The sequence below is a fragment of the Heterodontus francisci genome, chromosome 22 (genome assembly GCF_036365525.1).
Source record: "Heterodontus francisci isolate sHetFra1 chromosome 22, sHetFra1.hap1, whole genome shotgun sequence".
NCBI classification, from domain to species: Eukaryota; Metazoa; Chordata; class Chondrichthyes; order Heterodontiformes; family Heterodontidae; genus Heterodontus; species Heterodontus francisci.
The window spans coordinates 48313954-48327993 of NC_090392.1; the positions used below are offsets into that span (position 1 = coordinate 48313954).

Sequence of the window (14040 nt, forward strand, 5' to 3'; positions counted from 1 at the left end):
CTACAACACTGGCAATAATATGGAAAATTGCCCAGGCATGTCTTGCCCACAAAAAGCAGGACAAATCCAATCCAGCCCATTACCAGCCCTTCAGTATGCTCTCAGTCATCAGCAAAGTGATGGAAGGTGTCAGCGACAGTTCTATCAAGTGGCACTTACACAGCAAAAGCCTGCTTATTGATGCTTAGTTTGGGTTCCGCCAGGGACACTCGGCTCCTGACCTCATTACAGCCTTGGTCCAAACACGGACAAAAGAGCGAAATTCCAGTGGTGAGGTGAGAGCGATGACCCTGGATATCAAGCAGCATTTGACTGGGTGTGTCATCAAGGAGCCCGAGCAAAATTGAAGTCCATGGCCATCAGGGGAAAACTCTCGATTCGTTGGAGTCATACCTAGCACAAGGGAAGATGGTTGTGGTGTTTGGAGGTCAATCATCTCCAGGACATCATTGCATGAGTTCCTCAGCATAGTGTTCTAGGCCCAACCACCTTCAGTTGTTTCATCAATGACCTTCCCTCCATCATAAGGTCAGAAGTGGGGATGTGAATTGATGATTGCACAGTGTTCAGCATCATTCGGCTCTCCTCAGATACTGAAGCAGTCCATGTCCTCATGCAGCAAGACCTGGACAACGTACAGGCTTGGCTGATAATGGCAAGTAACATTTGCGCCACACTAGTGCCAGGCAATGACCATTTCCAACAAGAGAGAATCTAACCATCTCCCCAATGGCAATACCATCACTGAAGCCCCCACCATCAACATCCTATGGTTACCATTAGCCAGGAATTTAACTGGAACAGCCACATAAATGCTGTGGCCATAAGAGCAGGTCAGAGGCTAGGAGGTCTGCGGCGAGTAACTCACCTCCTGACTCCCCAAAGCCTGTCCACCATCTACAAGACACAAGTCAAGGGAGCGATGGAATATTCTCGACTTGCCTGAATGAGTGCAACTCCAACAACAGTCCAGAAGCTCGACACTATCCAAGACAAAGCAGCCCACTTGAACATTCATTCCATCCACCACTGGTGCACAGTGGCAGCAGTGTGCATCAGCAACTCACCAAGCCTCCTTCGACAGCACCTTCCAAACCTGCAATCTCTACCACCTGGCAGCAGACCCATGGGAGCACCACCACCTGAAAGTGCCCGTTTGCTGGATTTCCACTTTATTGGCATTTGTGTAAGCCATTTCCTTTTGTTCTACAGTGTGTCTTGTCTCCTATATTGACATAGGTTATTTGACTGTATAGGTGGAATTTGTGTTCTTTATGGGTGTGTATTGGCTTGTATCAGATATTTATTAGGATGCTTCCTACTGTTTTTCTGTATGTTTACCTGTTAATAACTGAGCCCAGTTTAACGTATTCAGCTTACATCACATTCCTTTGAAATCAGCCTCACTTAAATTTAAAACTTGGTCCACATGTGATCTTTCTCTTTCCCTTACTTAATGTCAAACTCTATCATGTGGTGGTCACTGTTTGCAAGATGCTCCCTTACAATCACATTATTAATTAATTCTGACTCTTTACTAATTTCTCAATATTTACAGGGAGGTTGGGAGGGTGCGGTGGTACAGGGGAAACCCTTCAAGGCTGGGGGTGGGGTGGGGTGTGGAGTTCCTGCCGAATTTAATGGCAACACCTAATAATGATCTTTTTCTCCAGTTCCCTGCCAGATAAGTTGACTGCCTGGCCAGCCACTGGGGGAAAACCAGCAATAGGAAGCTGCAGCCCTGGGGCTGGTCCCCAGCAATCAGGATTGCATGGCAGGCTGCAGATCGGGGGTTGGGGCAGGGGTGTCGGTGATCATGGGGTAGGCTGCAAATCGGGGGCTGGGGATGAGGGAGGTTTCGAGACACAGGCCACAATCAGCAGAAGGGAGGCTGATTGTTTGCTCGAGAGACCAATGCGGACCTGTGAGGAGACAGGCCCCGGTGAGCGGGGGTTCCAGCGGCTTAAAAGAGGCATACTCTCACACACTCTCACAGGGACAGCGAGAGTGTTCCGCGATTGACGTCACAGTTCAGAAACTGACACATTGCAAGGGGAGGCAGCTGATTGGTAAGTAGGAACAGGTGAGTATTTCTACCCTTTTTTACTACTTTCAAAAGCTGAAGTAAAAGTAAAGGTAGGGAGTTTAGATTGTAGTAGTTGGTGTTTGGAGTAGAATAAGGTCCCTATCGTAATTAGCACTCTAAATTAAAGGGAGTAACTAAGGAGCTTAATCTAAGGCTAAGTCATGGCAAGAGAGCTCAGCCTCGTGGCATGCTCCTCTTACACTATGTGGGAAATCAGGGACACTTCCAATGTCCCTGGCGACCATGTGTGCTGGAAGTGTGTCCAGCTGCAGTTACTAGCTGACCGCATTGCGCAGCTGGAGCTGCGGATGGACTCACTGTGGAGCATCCGTGATGCTGAGGACGTTGTGGATAGCACGTTTAGCAAGGTGGTCACACTGCAGCTAATGGCAGCAGAGGCAGAAAATGGATGACCACCAGGAGTAGTAGTAGGCGCAGGCAGGTAGTGCAGGGGTCCCCTGTGGCCATCCCTCTCTCAAACAGATATACTGCTTTGGTTACTGCTGGGGGGGATGACCTCCCAGGGGAAAGCAGCAACAGCCAAGTTCGTGGCACCACGGATGGCTCTGCTGCACAGGAAGGGGTGAAAAAGAGTGGGAGAGCCATACTGACAGGGGATTCAGTTGTAAGAGGAACAGCCAAGTGTTTCTGTGGCCGCAAACGAGACTCCAGGATGGTATGTTGCCTCCCTGGTGCTCGGGTCAAGGATGTCTCAGAGTGGCTGCAGGACATTCTGAAGGGAGAGGGTGAACAGTCAGAGGTCGTGGTACACATTGGTCCCAATGACATAGGCAGAAAGAGGGATGAGGTCCTGCAACAAGAATTTAGGGAGCTAGGTAGCAGACTGAAAAGATTACAAAGGCTGTAATCTCTGGATTACTCCCGGTGCCACGTGCTAGTGAGTATAGGAATAGGAGGATAGAGCAGATGAATGCGTGGCTGAGGAGGTGGTGCAGGAGGGAGGACTTTAGTTTCCTGGATCACTGGGTCTGTTTCTGGCAAAGGTGGGACCTGTACAAGCTGGACGGGTTGCACCTGGACTGGAACGGGACCAACATCCTTGCTGGGAGGTTTGCTAGTGCTGTTGGGGAGAGTTTAAACAAATTTGGCAGGGGATGGGATACAGAGTGGAGTTACAGTAGGGGGTGATTCACAGTCAAATATAGAAAAGAAACTGAGTCAGTCTGGAAGGCAGAGCAAATATAGACCTATAAAGGCACAAGTCAAAAATGCAAGGCTGGATTGCATCTATTGTAATACAAGGAGTCTTACAAGTAAGGCAAATGAATTGAGGGCATTGATTAGCACATGGCATTATGATATTATTGCTAGCACAGAGACATGGTTGAGGGACGGGCAGCTCAATATTCCAGGGTATAGAATCTTCAGGCATGACAGGGGAGGAGGTAAAAGAGGAGGTGACATTGCACTGTTGATCAAGGAGTCAATTACTGCAGTAAGGATGGATGATATCTTAGAAGGTTCCTCAAATGAGGCCATATGGGTAGAACTTAAAAACAAAAAGGGGGCAATCACTTGGCTGGGCATGTACTACAGGCCTCCAAACAGTCAGGGAGAGATAGAGGAGCAGGTATGTAGGCAAATCTCAGAGAGGTGTAAAAATAATAGGGCAATAATAGTAGGGGATTTCAACTTCCGCAATATCAACTGGGATAGTCTTAGTGCAAAAGGCTTAAAGGGGGAGGAATTCTTAAAATGCATACAGGAGAGCTTTTTGAGCCAGCACATAGATAGTCCTACAAGAGAAGGGGCAGTACTGGACTTAATCCTAGGGAATGAAGCTGGACAAGTGGTGGAAGTGTCACTGGGGGAACATTTTGGGGATAGTGACCATAACTCTGTAAGATTTAAGGTAGTTATGGTAAACGACAAAGATGGACCGGAAATAAAGTTACTGAATTGGAGGAAGGCGGATTTTAAGATGATAAAACAGCATCTGGCCAAAGTGGACTGGGAGCAGCTACTTGTATGAAAGTCAGCATCAGATCAATGGGAGTCATTCAAAGAGGAAATAGTGAGAGTTCAGAGCCATCACGTTCCCATTAAGGTGAAGGGTAGGACCAACAAGTCCAGGGAACCCTAGATGTCAAGGGATATAGAGGATTGGATCAGGAATAAAAAGGAGGCTTATGGCAGATTCAGAGCGCTGAAAACAGTGGAGGCACTAGAGTTGCCACATTTCTGCTGTAATATCTATCTGAAGGCTCCGCAGCTGCATTTCTTGGAACGCCTACCCAAACTGGTCTTCAACATCGCCTGGAAAGAACTGTTCTAGGAAGACCCCAGTGGCAGTCGTTTATACGCATTTGGGACACCAAACCAAAACAAAGGACATCTTTCCATATCTTCCCTTTTTTCTTCAAGAAGGAGCAAGTATTCAGCCTAAGTGTTTATTTTCTGGTCTTTTTTTTTTGTAACAGAGCTCTAAAGCAAAATTCCCTTTTATTTTTCTGGTTAACCGATGTATGTATGTGTTTTTCTGTGCGTGTGAGGGGCTAAGGTAAAAGGGGAACTTTACTATTTCAATCTGTGTGTTTATGCTTTACCTCATTACTGGTTAAAATTTGTTTTATAATAAACTGATAATTTTGCTCTTTATTAAAGAAACCTGGTTGGTGTGTTTTATTCTGGGAAAAATAGAGTATATGATTAACCATATTGGTAAGTGGGAAAATTTAAATATATGTTGTGACCTGTGGAGAAGTGGGACTGGAATAAACAGTGCACTCCTCCCGCCTCTGTCGCAACAATTTACAGAAATAATTTTGCAAATGTGTATCTGATTAAGCAAAATCTCTTGATTATGTTAGCAGCTTAAGACACTTTAAGACCAAGATGACAATGAAGAGTTACACTGCTTCTGCTTTACAGCTGCTCTTGTTTTTGGATCGAATGACTGATCCAAAACCACCGCATTTAATTGTAGAAAAACTAGTTGTGCCCTCAAAGGCATTTATGTTCCCTGTAATATATCGCTTGCCAACTAGATACTGAAAACATCTCCAACACATAGTAATTAACCCTGTCAGGATAGAATAGAGATTGTTATTTGGTTAGTGGCGAAAGAACTGCACCTATTTAGCAAGATGGGATAGTGAGACTTTTGATTAATATATATTATTCTTCAAATCATTGATACAAACAATTGCGTGTAGTGACCGCGAGACAGGTACTGAATGTTACTCATCTGCAATGGGCTCATCGAGTATTTGTCAGCATTTCGTCTCGACTACCAGCCAAAGCATGATGAAGCAAACGTCCCTGAGTCACTCTGGTGTGTTGCATCTTTATAGAGATAATTGGGCTGAATTTTGACCTGAGGGCATAGGTCACAGTGGCGGCACCAGAAGGAGGTACAATTTCTCATTAGGTAGCTGGCCACACGCAATCTCACAGCGGCAGCCAATTGAGGAAGGCGAAGCACAGGGTCAGGGGTCATCCAATTAATCAACGCAAGGTGCAGATGCTATCCAATCCCAGGCTCAAGGTGGTAACGTGGGCAGCGAGATCAGCATCAGCATTTGAAAGGCTGCTGGCCCTGGATTCTTTGCTGCCTGAACAGAGAACTCCTTCCTGCTTCTGCTGCCCTGAGACATTCTGCTACTGCTGCTGCTGCTCCCCTCACTGAAGACTCAAACAACCAAGGAGCTCACTGGAAGAATAAACCAACAATGGCAGAAGGAAGACCCTGGGTGGCCCCACAGTTCAGTGATGCCTCCCTCAGGTTCTCCTCCGGCCTGCAAATACGGGAAGCCCTGTTCCCCAGGGATGGGAACAGGAGGCGGGGCCTGCCTGACCAAGCAAGCTTGGATGGAGATCACAGAGGAGGTCAGCAGTCTTTGCATCACCCCCCACCCCCCAAACCTAGACCAATGCCACAAGTGCGTCAATGACCTCATTCAGTCCGCCAAGGTGAGTATTCCAAATCTCCTTTCCCTTTGGGGTTTGTATGTGATAAAACAAGAGGGTTCGCTTGGTGCCAAGGGAAAGGCCATCCAGTCGGTGGCAAAAAGGTGAGCATATCCTGCCAGAGGATGAGATGCACCCATCTGTCATTGGTGACCCCCACAAATCCCTTGAGAATGGCCGTTTTCGGGTGGCATCCATGTGTCCTCAGCTTAGGTCTTGTGCTTCTCTCCATGGAGAAACTGACAGTCGTCATTCTAGTGCTTGCAGGGAAAGGTGGCACACAACAACAGAGGGCCAAGACAAGGGGACGGGTGTCGTATCTCCATATCCTGACCTATGAAGGAGGAGGAGGTCTTGGAATTGGCAGGGCACCAGGGTAGTCGTGCGATTGCTGATGGCGAAATGGGAGTACCAACCCAAGAGGGTGAGAGAACAAATGCGGGTGCACAAGGGTGCATCTGGCACACATAAGGCATAGTGCTCTTGTGATCAAAGCTGGGCAGAGCTCCACAGCAAGCATGGTTGAGATGAGGAAATGGGAAGCCCTTAACCCTTATATGTTTATGTTCTCTCATGCAGATCCGGGTCAAGTCGAGGCATGAGCATCTCAAGAGATCGTGGGCCAGCCGATCACCTCTGAGGAGGAGGAGGGATCGACAGAGGGTACAGCATCACATCAATTCCCTGCATCTTCCACCAGTGCAGATACTCTCATATCATTGGTATGAGTTTGTAATCGATTCAGGGTCAAAGGCGAGCACATCAAAGAAGCACGCAAGCAGCTGACGGAAGCTGTGACAGCCAAGGCCACTGACAGTTGAAGGACTGTAAAAGGTCAGACCCATACTGAGCCCCAGGCTGATCACGTGTCTTTGGAGTTGGCAGCAACATGGCAACTGCTGCAGCTACAGCAAGAGGTGATGGAACTCGGGCTGAGCTTCCAGCGGTTATGCGCACCTATGTGCGGGCAATGGAGGAGTCCATCCAGGCATGAGTGCTACATTTCTCAGATGGGTATGCACTTGGATTCCTCCACTGAGAGACTGACGCCTAATCTAGCAAACCACTCCCTGAATGCTGGAGATGCGTGCAGACCCATATGCCATCGCCTAGTCAATGAGCTGGATGAAGCAGTGGGAAAGTGAGGGAGAGTCAAGGCATCTGGATTTTCCACCTCGTCCCTCTCAGGTCAGCAGGGAGGTACAAGTGTGCCTGGCAAGGGACGAGAAGCAGCTTATCTGCTTCTGGGGGCTCCACTCAGGGCATTCCTAGGATGGACACCCTGCCAGTGACACCATCGCCTCAAGAAGTAGCGATGACAGAGGAGGGTCCTGATTCCCTGCAGGCGCCCCTCAGCATGCCGGGCCCTCCAGGCCTCAAGTAGCTAGAGGATGGCCAGCAAGGCAGGGGTAGCACCTCATAGGAGCCCTTGGAAGAGAGTTAAGAGTAGCACTTGGGATTCAAGGGTGATTACAATGTAGATGTTAAGCCTTGTTTTTGTTTTGCGCCTCAATGAATCTTTCATTCACTATTGCTGCTTCTCATTCTAATTCTTGCTATCCTGTGAGATTTCATCTGCGCCCTTGCTCCCTCAATGGACTTGAAGAGGTGCACTAAGACATATGAGGTCCATGACAGATCCCCTCTCTGATATCTAGGCTGCCTACTGGGATGGCACCTGATTTTCCAAAATTCCCTAGTTTCTAGAACAGTCCCAGCAGATTAGAAGTTAGCAAACATAGCATCGTTATTCAGGAAAGGAGGGAGAGAGAAAACAGGGAACTGCAGGCCAGTTAGCCTGACATCAGTTGTCGGGAAAATGCTGGAATCTATTATTAAGGGAGTCTTAACAATGCTCTTAGAAAATCATAGTGTGATCAGACAAAGTCAACGTGGTTTTACAAAATGGAAATTGTGTTTGACAAAGTTTGTTTGAGGATGTAACTTGTAGGGTAGATAAAGGAGAACCAGTAGATGTAATATACTTGGGATTTCCGAAAGGCATTTGATAAAGTGCCACACAAAAGGTTAATATGCAAGATAAGGGCTCATGGAGTTGGGTTAATATTTTAGCATGGATGGAGGATTGGTTAAAGGACAGGAAACAGGGTGTAAGGATAAACAGAGCATTTTCAAGTTAGCAGGCTGTAACATGTGGAGTGCCACAAGGATCAGCTATTTACATTCTACATCCACGACTTTGACAAAGAGTAATGTATCCATGTTTGCTGCCGATACAAAGTTAGGTGGGAATGTAAGCTGTGAGGAAGACACAAAAAAGCTGCAAAGAGATATAGACAGGTTGAGTGAGTGGGCAACAAGGTGGCAGACGGAGTATAATGTGATTAAGTGTGAGGTTATTCACTTTGGCAGTAAGAATGGAAAAGCAGAATATTTTTTAAAAGGCGTGAAACTTTTAACTGATGATTTTTAGAGAGACTTGGTTGTACTCGTACAAGGAACAGAGAAAGTCAGCATGCGGGGATATGGAGAGCAGGCAGGAAAGTGAAACTGAAGTAGAAGATCAGCTATGATCATAATGAATGGCGGAGCAGGCTCGAGGAGCCGAATTGTCTTTTCCTGCTCCTATTTCTTGCGTTTTTGCGTTCGTAAGGGACTTGGCTGCTGCTTTTCCTCCATTACAATAGTGTTACATGTCAAAAGTGCTTCATTGTCTGGATAGTGTTCCTGGAAGTCCTGAGGATGCGGAAGGCAAGGCTTTCTTTCTCACCTGATAGGATCACTGATGGGACATAGGACTATATTAATATTAAGCCAATTCTGCAATCTACGTTCCCATCTACCAAGCTTCCATTCCAGTACTGGAACTTGGAAACGGTTGCAGTTCCAAATAAGACCATGAGAGCAAAGACTACCCTTCACGTTTTGGTTCTGATCTTCAATCTTAGATCTTTGCCAGCTAGTGCGGCTGTGATATAGAAAAATATTCCGTTCTAAACAGAGAGGCTGATTTAAGGAGCAGGTGGAATGGAATTTTTTTATACTAAGTTCGAATCTATCAGTGGCAGTGCAATAAATCTCAGTTCAGGCTTTAGAATTTCCTTTCTCTTACTTGCTTATTCACATTGCATTTCTCTTCCTGTTTAATTTTCTCCTTGTTCCCGCTTAATCTAGTAAGTTTACTTTGGCCATAACGGCCATAAACAGTTCCCTGAGAAAGCAGCTCTGTCATAAATTGCCTTCAGGTAGTATCAGTTCCCAGAAACAGGTTCCACGTTTAAGGCAGATTTAACTGGAATGAAAATCAGGTGGGTTCTGTAAAGGTCATGAGATTAGCTTCATTAGATCACAGCCTAGGCTGTAAAGAGGAATATCTACCCCACAATTACTTGATCAAGCACAAAGTGTATTGATAATTCTGAATCTAGCTGAAGCCATCATAAATACACCCCGAATCACCAATGACACTGCCCAGTTACAATTTATCATGAGCATCTTTTTCCTGGGAAAATCTAAACGGGCAGATTATCAACTTGCCGGTTCGTGTGAAATTTGTTATAGAAACCGCCCGAGCTGCTGTCATATAGACAGGAGCTCCAAGTCCCTGACAGGTTTTTTAGCATTCTTTCATGGGATGTGGGCATCGCTGGCAAGGCCAGCATTTGTTGCCCATCCTTAAATGCCCTTGAGAAGGTTGTGGTGAGCCAATGCAATGACCCTTGCACAGCAGCCGGAAATGCAGCTAATAGAGAATGCTATTGGCCCACTATTGGCATACGAGTCTGCATGGGGGGGAATTTCCCTCCAGTTTAACTGTGACCAGACATTGTACTGTTTTAGAAGTAACCTTCAAGATACATGCACTCACCCCCAGGTCTAGGGTGGGTTCTGTTTTTTTCTCATGTGCTAGAAAAGTTTGGTACTTGCTGTGCCCATTCTCATACTAATTCAGAATGGAGCAGCACAGAAGGAATATTCCTATCGATTGCTAAAATAGAGCAACCCAGTTCTGCTGACTATCATAGCAGGCAAGAAGTGTTGACATGGGCACATTGCTAAAAGCTGTGGATATATGGTAAACAATCAGTACATTGGCATGTTTTGACATAAGTCATGTGAATCACAGGGTAGGGCTGTTGATTTATTTGCATATACTTTCGTGTCCTCTTTATTGTCATGGAGTAACTAGGTAGCGAGTGCCTACTAATTGCAAGCAGACCAGGAACCAGGGGGAAAACTCTCATTAGTTGGAGTCATACTTAGCACAAAGGATGATGGTTGTGGTTGTTGGAAACAAATCATCTCAGTCCCAGGACATCACTGAAGGAGTTCCTCAGGGTAATGCCCTGGGCCCAACCAACTTCAGCTGCTTCATCAATGACCGACCCTCCATCTTCACGTCAGATGTGGGGACGTTCGCTGATGATTGCACAGTGTCCAGTACAATTCATGACACTTCAGATACTGAAGCAGTCCATGCCCGCATGCAGCAAGACCTGGACAACACTCAAGCTTGGGATGATAAGTGGCAAATAATATTCGCAATACACAAGTGCCAGGCATCTCCAATACAAGAGAATCTAACTATTTCCCTTTGACATTCAACAGCATTACCATCAATGAATCCCCCACTATCAACCTTGGGGTGTTAACATTGACCGGAAATTGTATGGAGCAGCCATCTCAATACTGTGGCTACAAGAGCAGGTCAGAGGCTGGGAATTCTGCAGTAACTGACCACCTGACTCCCCAAAGCCTGTCCACCATCTACAAGGCACAAGTCAGGAGTGTGATGGAATACTCTCCACTTGCCTGGACGGGTGCAGCTCCAACAACACTCAAGAAGCTCGACACCATCCAGGACAAAGCAGCCTGCTTTATTGGCACCCCATTCACCATCTTAAACATTCACTCCCTCCACTACCGATGCACAGTGGCAGCAGTGTGTACCATATACAAGATGCACTGCAGCAACTCACCAAGCCTCCTTCGACAGCACCTTCCAAACCTTTGACCTCTACCACCGAAATGGACAAGGGCAGCAGATGCATGGGAACACCACCAACTGCAAGATCCCCTCCAAGTCACACACCATCCTGACTTGGAACTATATCGCCATTCCTTCATTGTCGCTGGGTCAAAATCCTGGAACTCCCTTCCTAACAGCACTGTGGGTGTACCTACCCCATATGGACTGCAGTGGTTCAAGTGGCTCACCACCAGCTTCTCAAGGGCAATTAGGGATGGGCAATAAATGCTGGCCTGGCCAGTGACGCCCACATCCCCCAAACGATTTTAAAAAAGCCTTGCAATCCATGACACTGGGAGGGGAAGCCATTGTAAGACAGTAGCCTCGCTGAAGGTCTCTTCCACCAGAACAGTTCAACAAGTCAAGTGTTGTGTAAGAGTCATAGGAAGTGATGTACCCCCTACTGGAGTCTTCAGGACTCAAGAAATTTTAGTAACAAGCCATATGTTCAACAAGCCCGACTCGTTCTGATGCATCTCACCAGACACATCAAAACATGATACATCCAATTCTGCAACACGTCTAATTTAACTCATTATTCTTACCACTTCCATCCCCTTCTCTAGTAACTTATTGGACGGGTGAACAGACACCTCGTTTGAGCGAGGAGTTGAACGAGCTGCCAGGTGACGATGAAAACAGAGAGACACCTTTTTCTATGTGCGGAGAGCTCAGACTTAGATACGCACAGAAGTGCAGGTAGCGATGCCAAAAATCTGCAAACGCCTAAATGGTCTCTGTTCACGGCACAAAGCGGAGTTGAAAGTGTAGAAGAGGAGTATCACCGGTTCACCAACTGCCCAGCCATCCAGGAAGGTGTAACTAATGGTCCAGCTGTCCAGGATTTCTCTTGACAATGATGTGCACGGTCCAAAGAACAACTGAGCACAGAAGAACGAACAGCAATTCCAAACACAAATAATTGATTCGCTTTCCTATCGCCACGCCTACTCTACTACAGCAAGTACCTTACAAGTCTTTCAACGATTTGGTCTGTTACTAGACAGTACATACTGTACAGTGCGTTTTGTAAATGTTTAAACCTGTTTCAATCTGTTTTTATTACCAAATGTATCCCGTATTTGCATCAACGTGGCTAAGATGACAGCACTCTTGAAATTAGCAAGGTTCAAGTTGCAGGATTTGAGCACAGAATGCAGACTGGCACTGATCTGCGGAGCTGTAGATGAGATGTAAAAACGGAGGCCCCCTTTCCCTGTTCAGCTGGAGGTAAAGATCCATGGCACGATGCAAAAGAAGGTCAGAGTGGTTTCCTGGCCCACATGTCTCAATCAGCAGCACACAAAAAAAACCAGATTAACTTGTCATTTTGTCACATTGCAGAATTTTCCGTGCATAGCTGGCTGTCAGATAGCAACAGTAACTGTCACTCGCGGGCTGGAGGGGGTTACAGAGATAAGAAAGACTGACTTAAGAGCCGATTTAGGCCAGCAAAGAAAAGGATGATATGTGAGTGGAAGTTGGTGCAGGAGAGGATATGGGCAGTGGTTTTATGGAGTATTCAGAGGGTGAAGAATGGAAGATGGGCATTATGTTGATTGTTTTAGCAGCAGATGGGCTGCGGTGGGAACAGTTGTGGGCAATGTTATTGAGATGGAAAATAGGCAGTCTTTGTGATGGAGGTGACACAGGGCTGGAGCTCAGCTTGTGAAGGGGAAGGTCAGCAAGGCTCAGCCTGAGAGACAGTGGCTACCAAAGGGGAGGGGATCAGTGGCGTTGGTCTTGCCAATACTGAACAGGATGAAACTGCAGCTCATCTAGGACTGAATATCGGGCAGACATCTGAGAAGCAGTGGAGAGATTGAGAGACCTGGTGGAGCAGTGGAGTTGCCTGTCATCAATATGCATGTGCAATCTGACTCGATGACTGTAAGAGGCAGGCATCCTAATTCATACTGATTCCCATTTTCCTATGCCCTCTGTATTCACTAAGCTACATTGGCATGCAGTTGATTTAAAAATTCTAATCCTTGTGTTCAAATGCTACCATGGCCTCACTCCTCCTTATCTCTGTAACCTCCTCCAGCCCCCCGAGATCCCTGTTTTTCTTCTATTCTGGCCTCTCGTGCATCTCCAATTTTCATCACTCTACCTTTGACAATCGTGCCTTCAGCCATCTCAACCTTAAACTTTAGAATTCCCTCCCTCAGCCTCTCTGCTTCTCTTTGACCTTGGTTTTTGTTGCCTGCCCTAATATCCCCTTATGTGGCTCAGTGTCATGTGGATTTTCAAGTTGGGGGTGTTTAAACTTCACAGCATGCGTGTTTTTCCAACAAGATCCCTGTCCAAAAGCCAAACCGAATTACAGGCTGGGTCCCCTTTTGGGTGGTGAATGCAGAGGCCAGAGCCCAGGGGCAGATAGGTTTCCTGCTGCTGGGATGGAGATTATGGCAGGGGGAGCGGGAGAATTAGATTCGGCACGGCTTGGAGGATCGGGTGTGACCACAGGAGGTTGGAAATCGGGGGCAGAGATGGGGGAGTAAGTGATCGTGTTTGGGGCAGTTGCTGGAAGAGATTTGGTGATTGTAGGAGTATGTGTTTAATCATGGAGATAGGTGATAGCAGTGGGGGTGCAGGAGGCATCCAATCATTGAAAGGTTGATGATCATGGGCCACTGGCTTGCCCAATCGTGGGAGGGGGCTGGTGATTGCAGGGGGTGTTTCATTGCAGGGAGGGAAGCAAGTTAGCTTGGAGTCCGGGAGGAAACACAAGCAGTGTTGGAAAATCATTTACCTCTTCCATACAGCAGCCCTTGCTCCCCTTTAGCTTCCAGATTTCCCAAATGGAAGAAAGATAAAATACGCAGCCTCATTAAAATATTTGAATGAGTGACCCACCTCCTGGGAGCAGATTGGTTGCCCACCAACCCCTCCACCCATCCTGCCTCCGATAAAGGCGTGTTGGGTTCAGGTTTGCGATTTTTTTAATTCTCAAATCTCACCCTAAGCTGAACTTCCAACCACATATCCTCTCCACTGTCTGTAATGTAGTGTAGTGGTGATTTCACCTTTA

At 46.7% G+C, this 14040-nt stretch overlaps 1 protein-coding gene across 5 annotated transcripts in view; it reads right to left on the reverse strand.

The window, feature by feature from the left end:
• LOC137381347 (CMP-N-acetylneuraminate-beta-galactosamide-alpha-2,3-sialyltransferase 4-like) overlaps nucleotides 1-14040 on the reverse strand; it is a 274200-nt gene that overhangs the window by 170817 nt on the left and 89343 nt on the right. For 4 of the 5 annotated variants that reach the window (XM_068053785.1, XM_068053788.1, XM_068053789.1 and 1 more), the window contains exon 1: nucleotides 11552-11947. The exons of the other annotated variant lie outside the window; for it this stretch is intronic. The gene's annotated coding sequence lies outside the window, so the exon portion shown is untranslated. Of the gene's footprint in view, nucleotides 1-11551; nucleotides 11948-14040 lie in introns of those variants that run through there. 5 annotated transcript variants of the gene reach the window in all.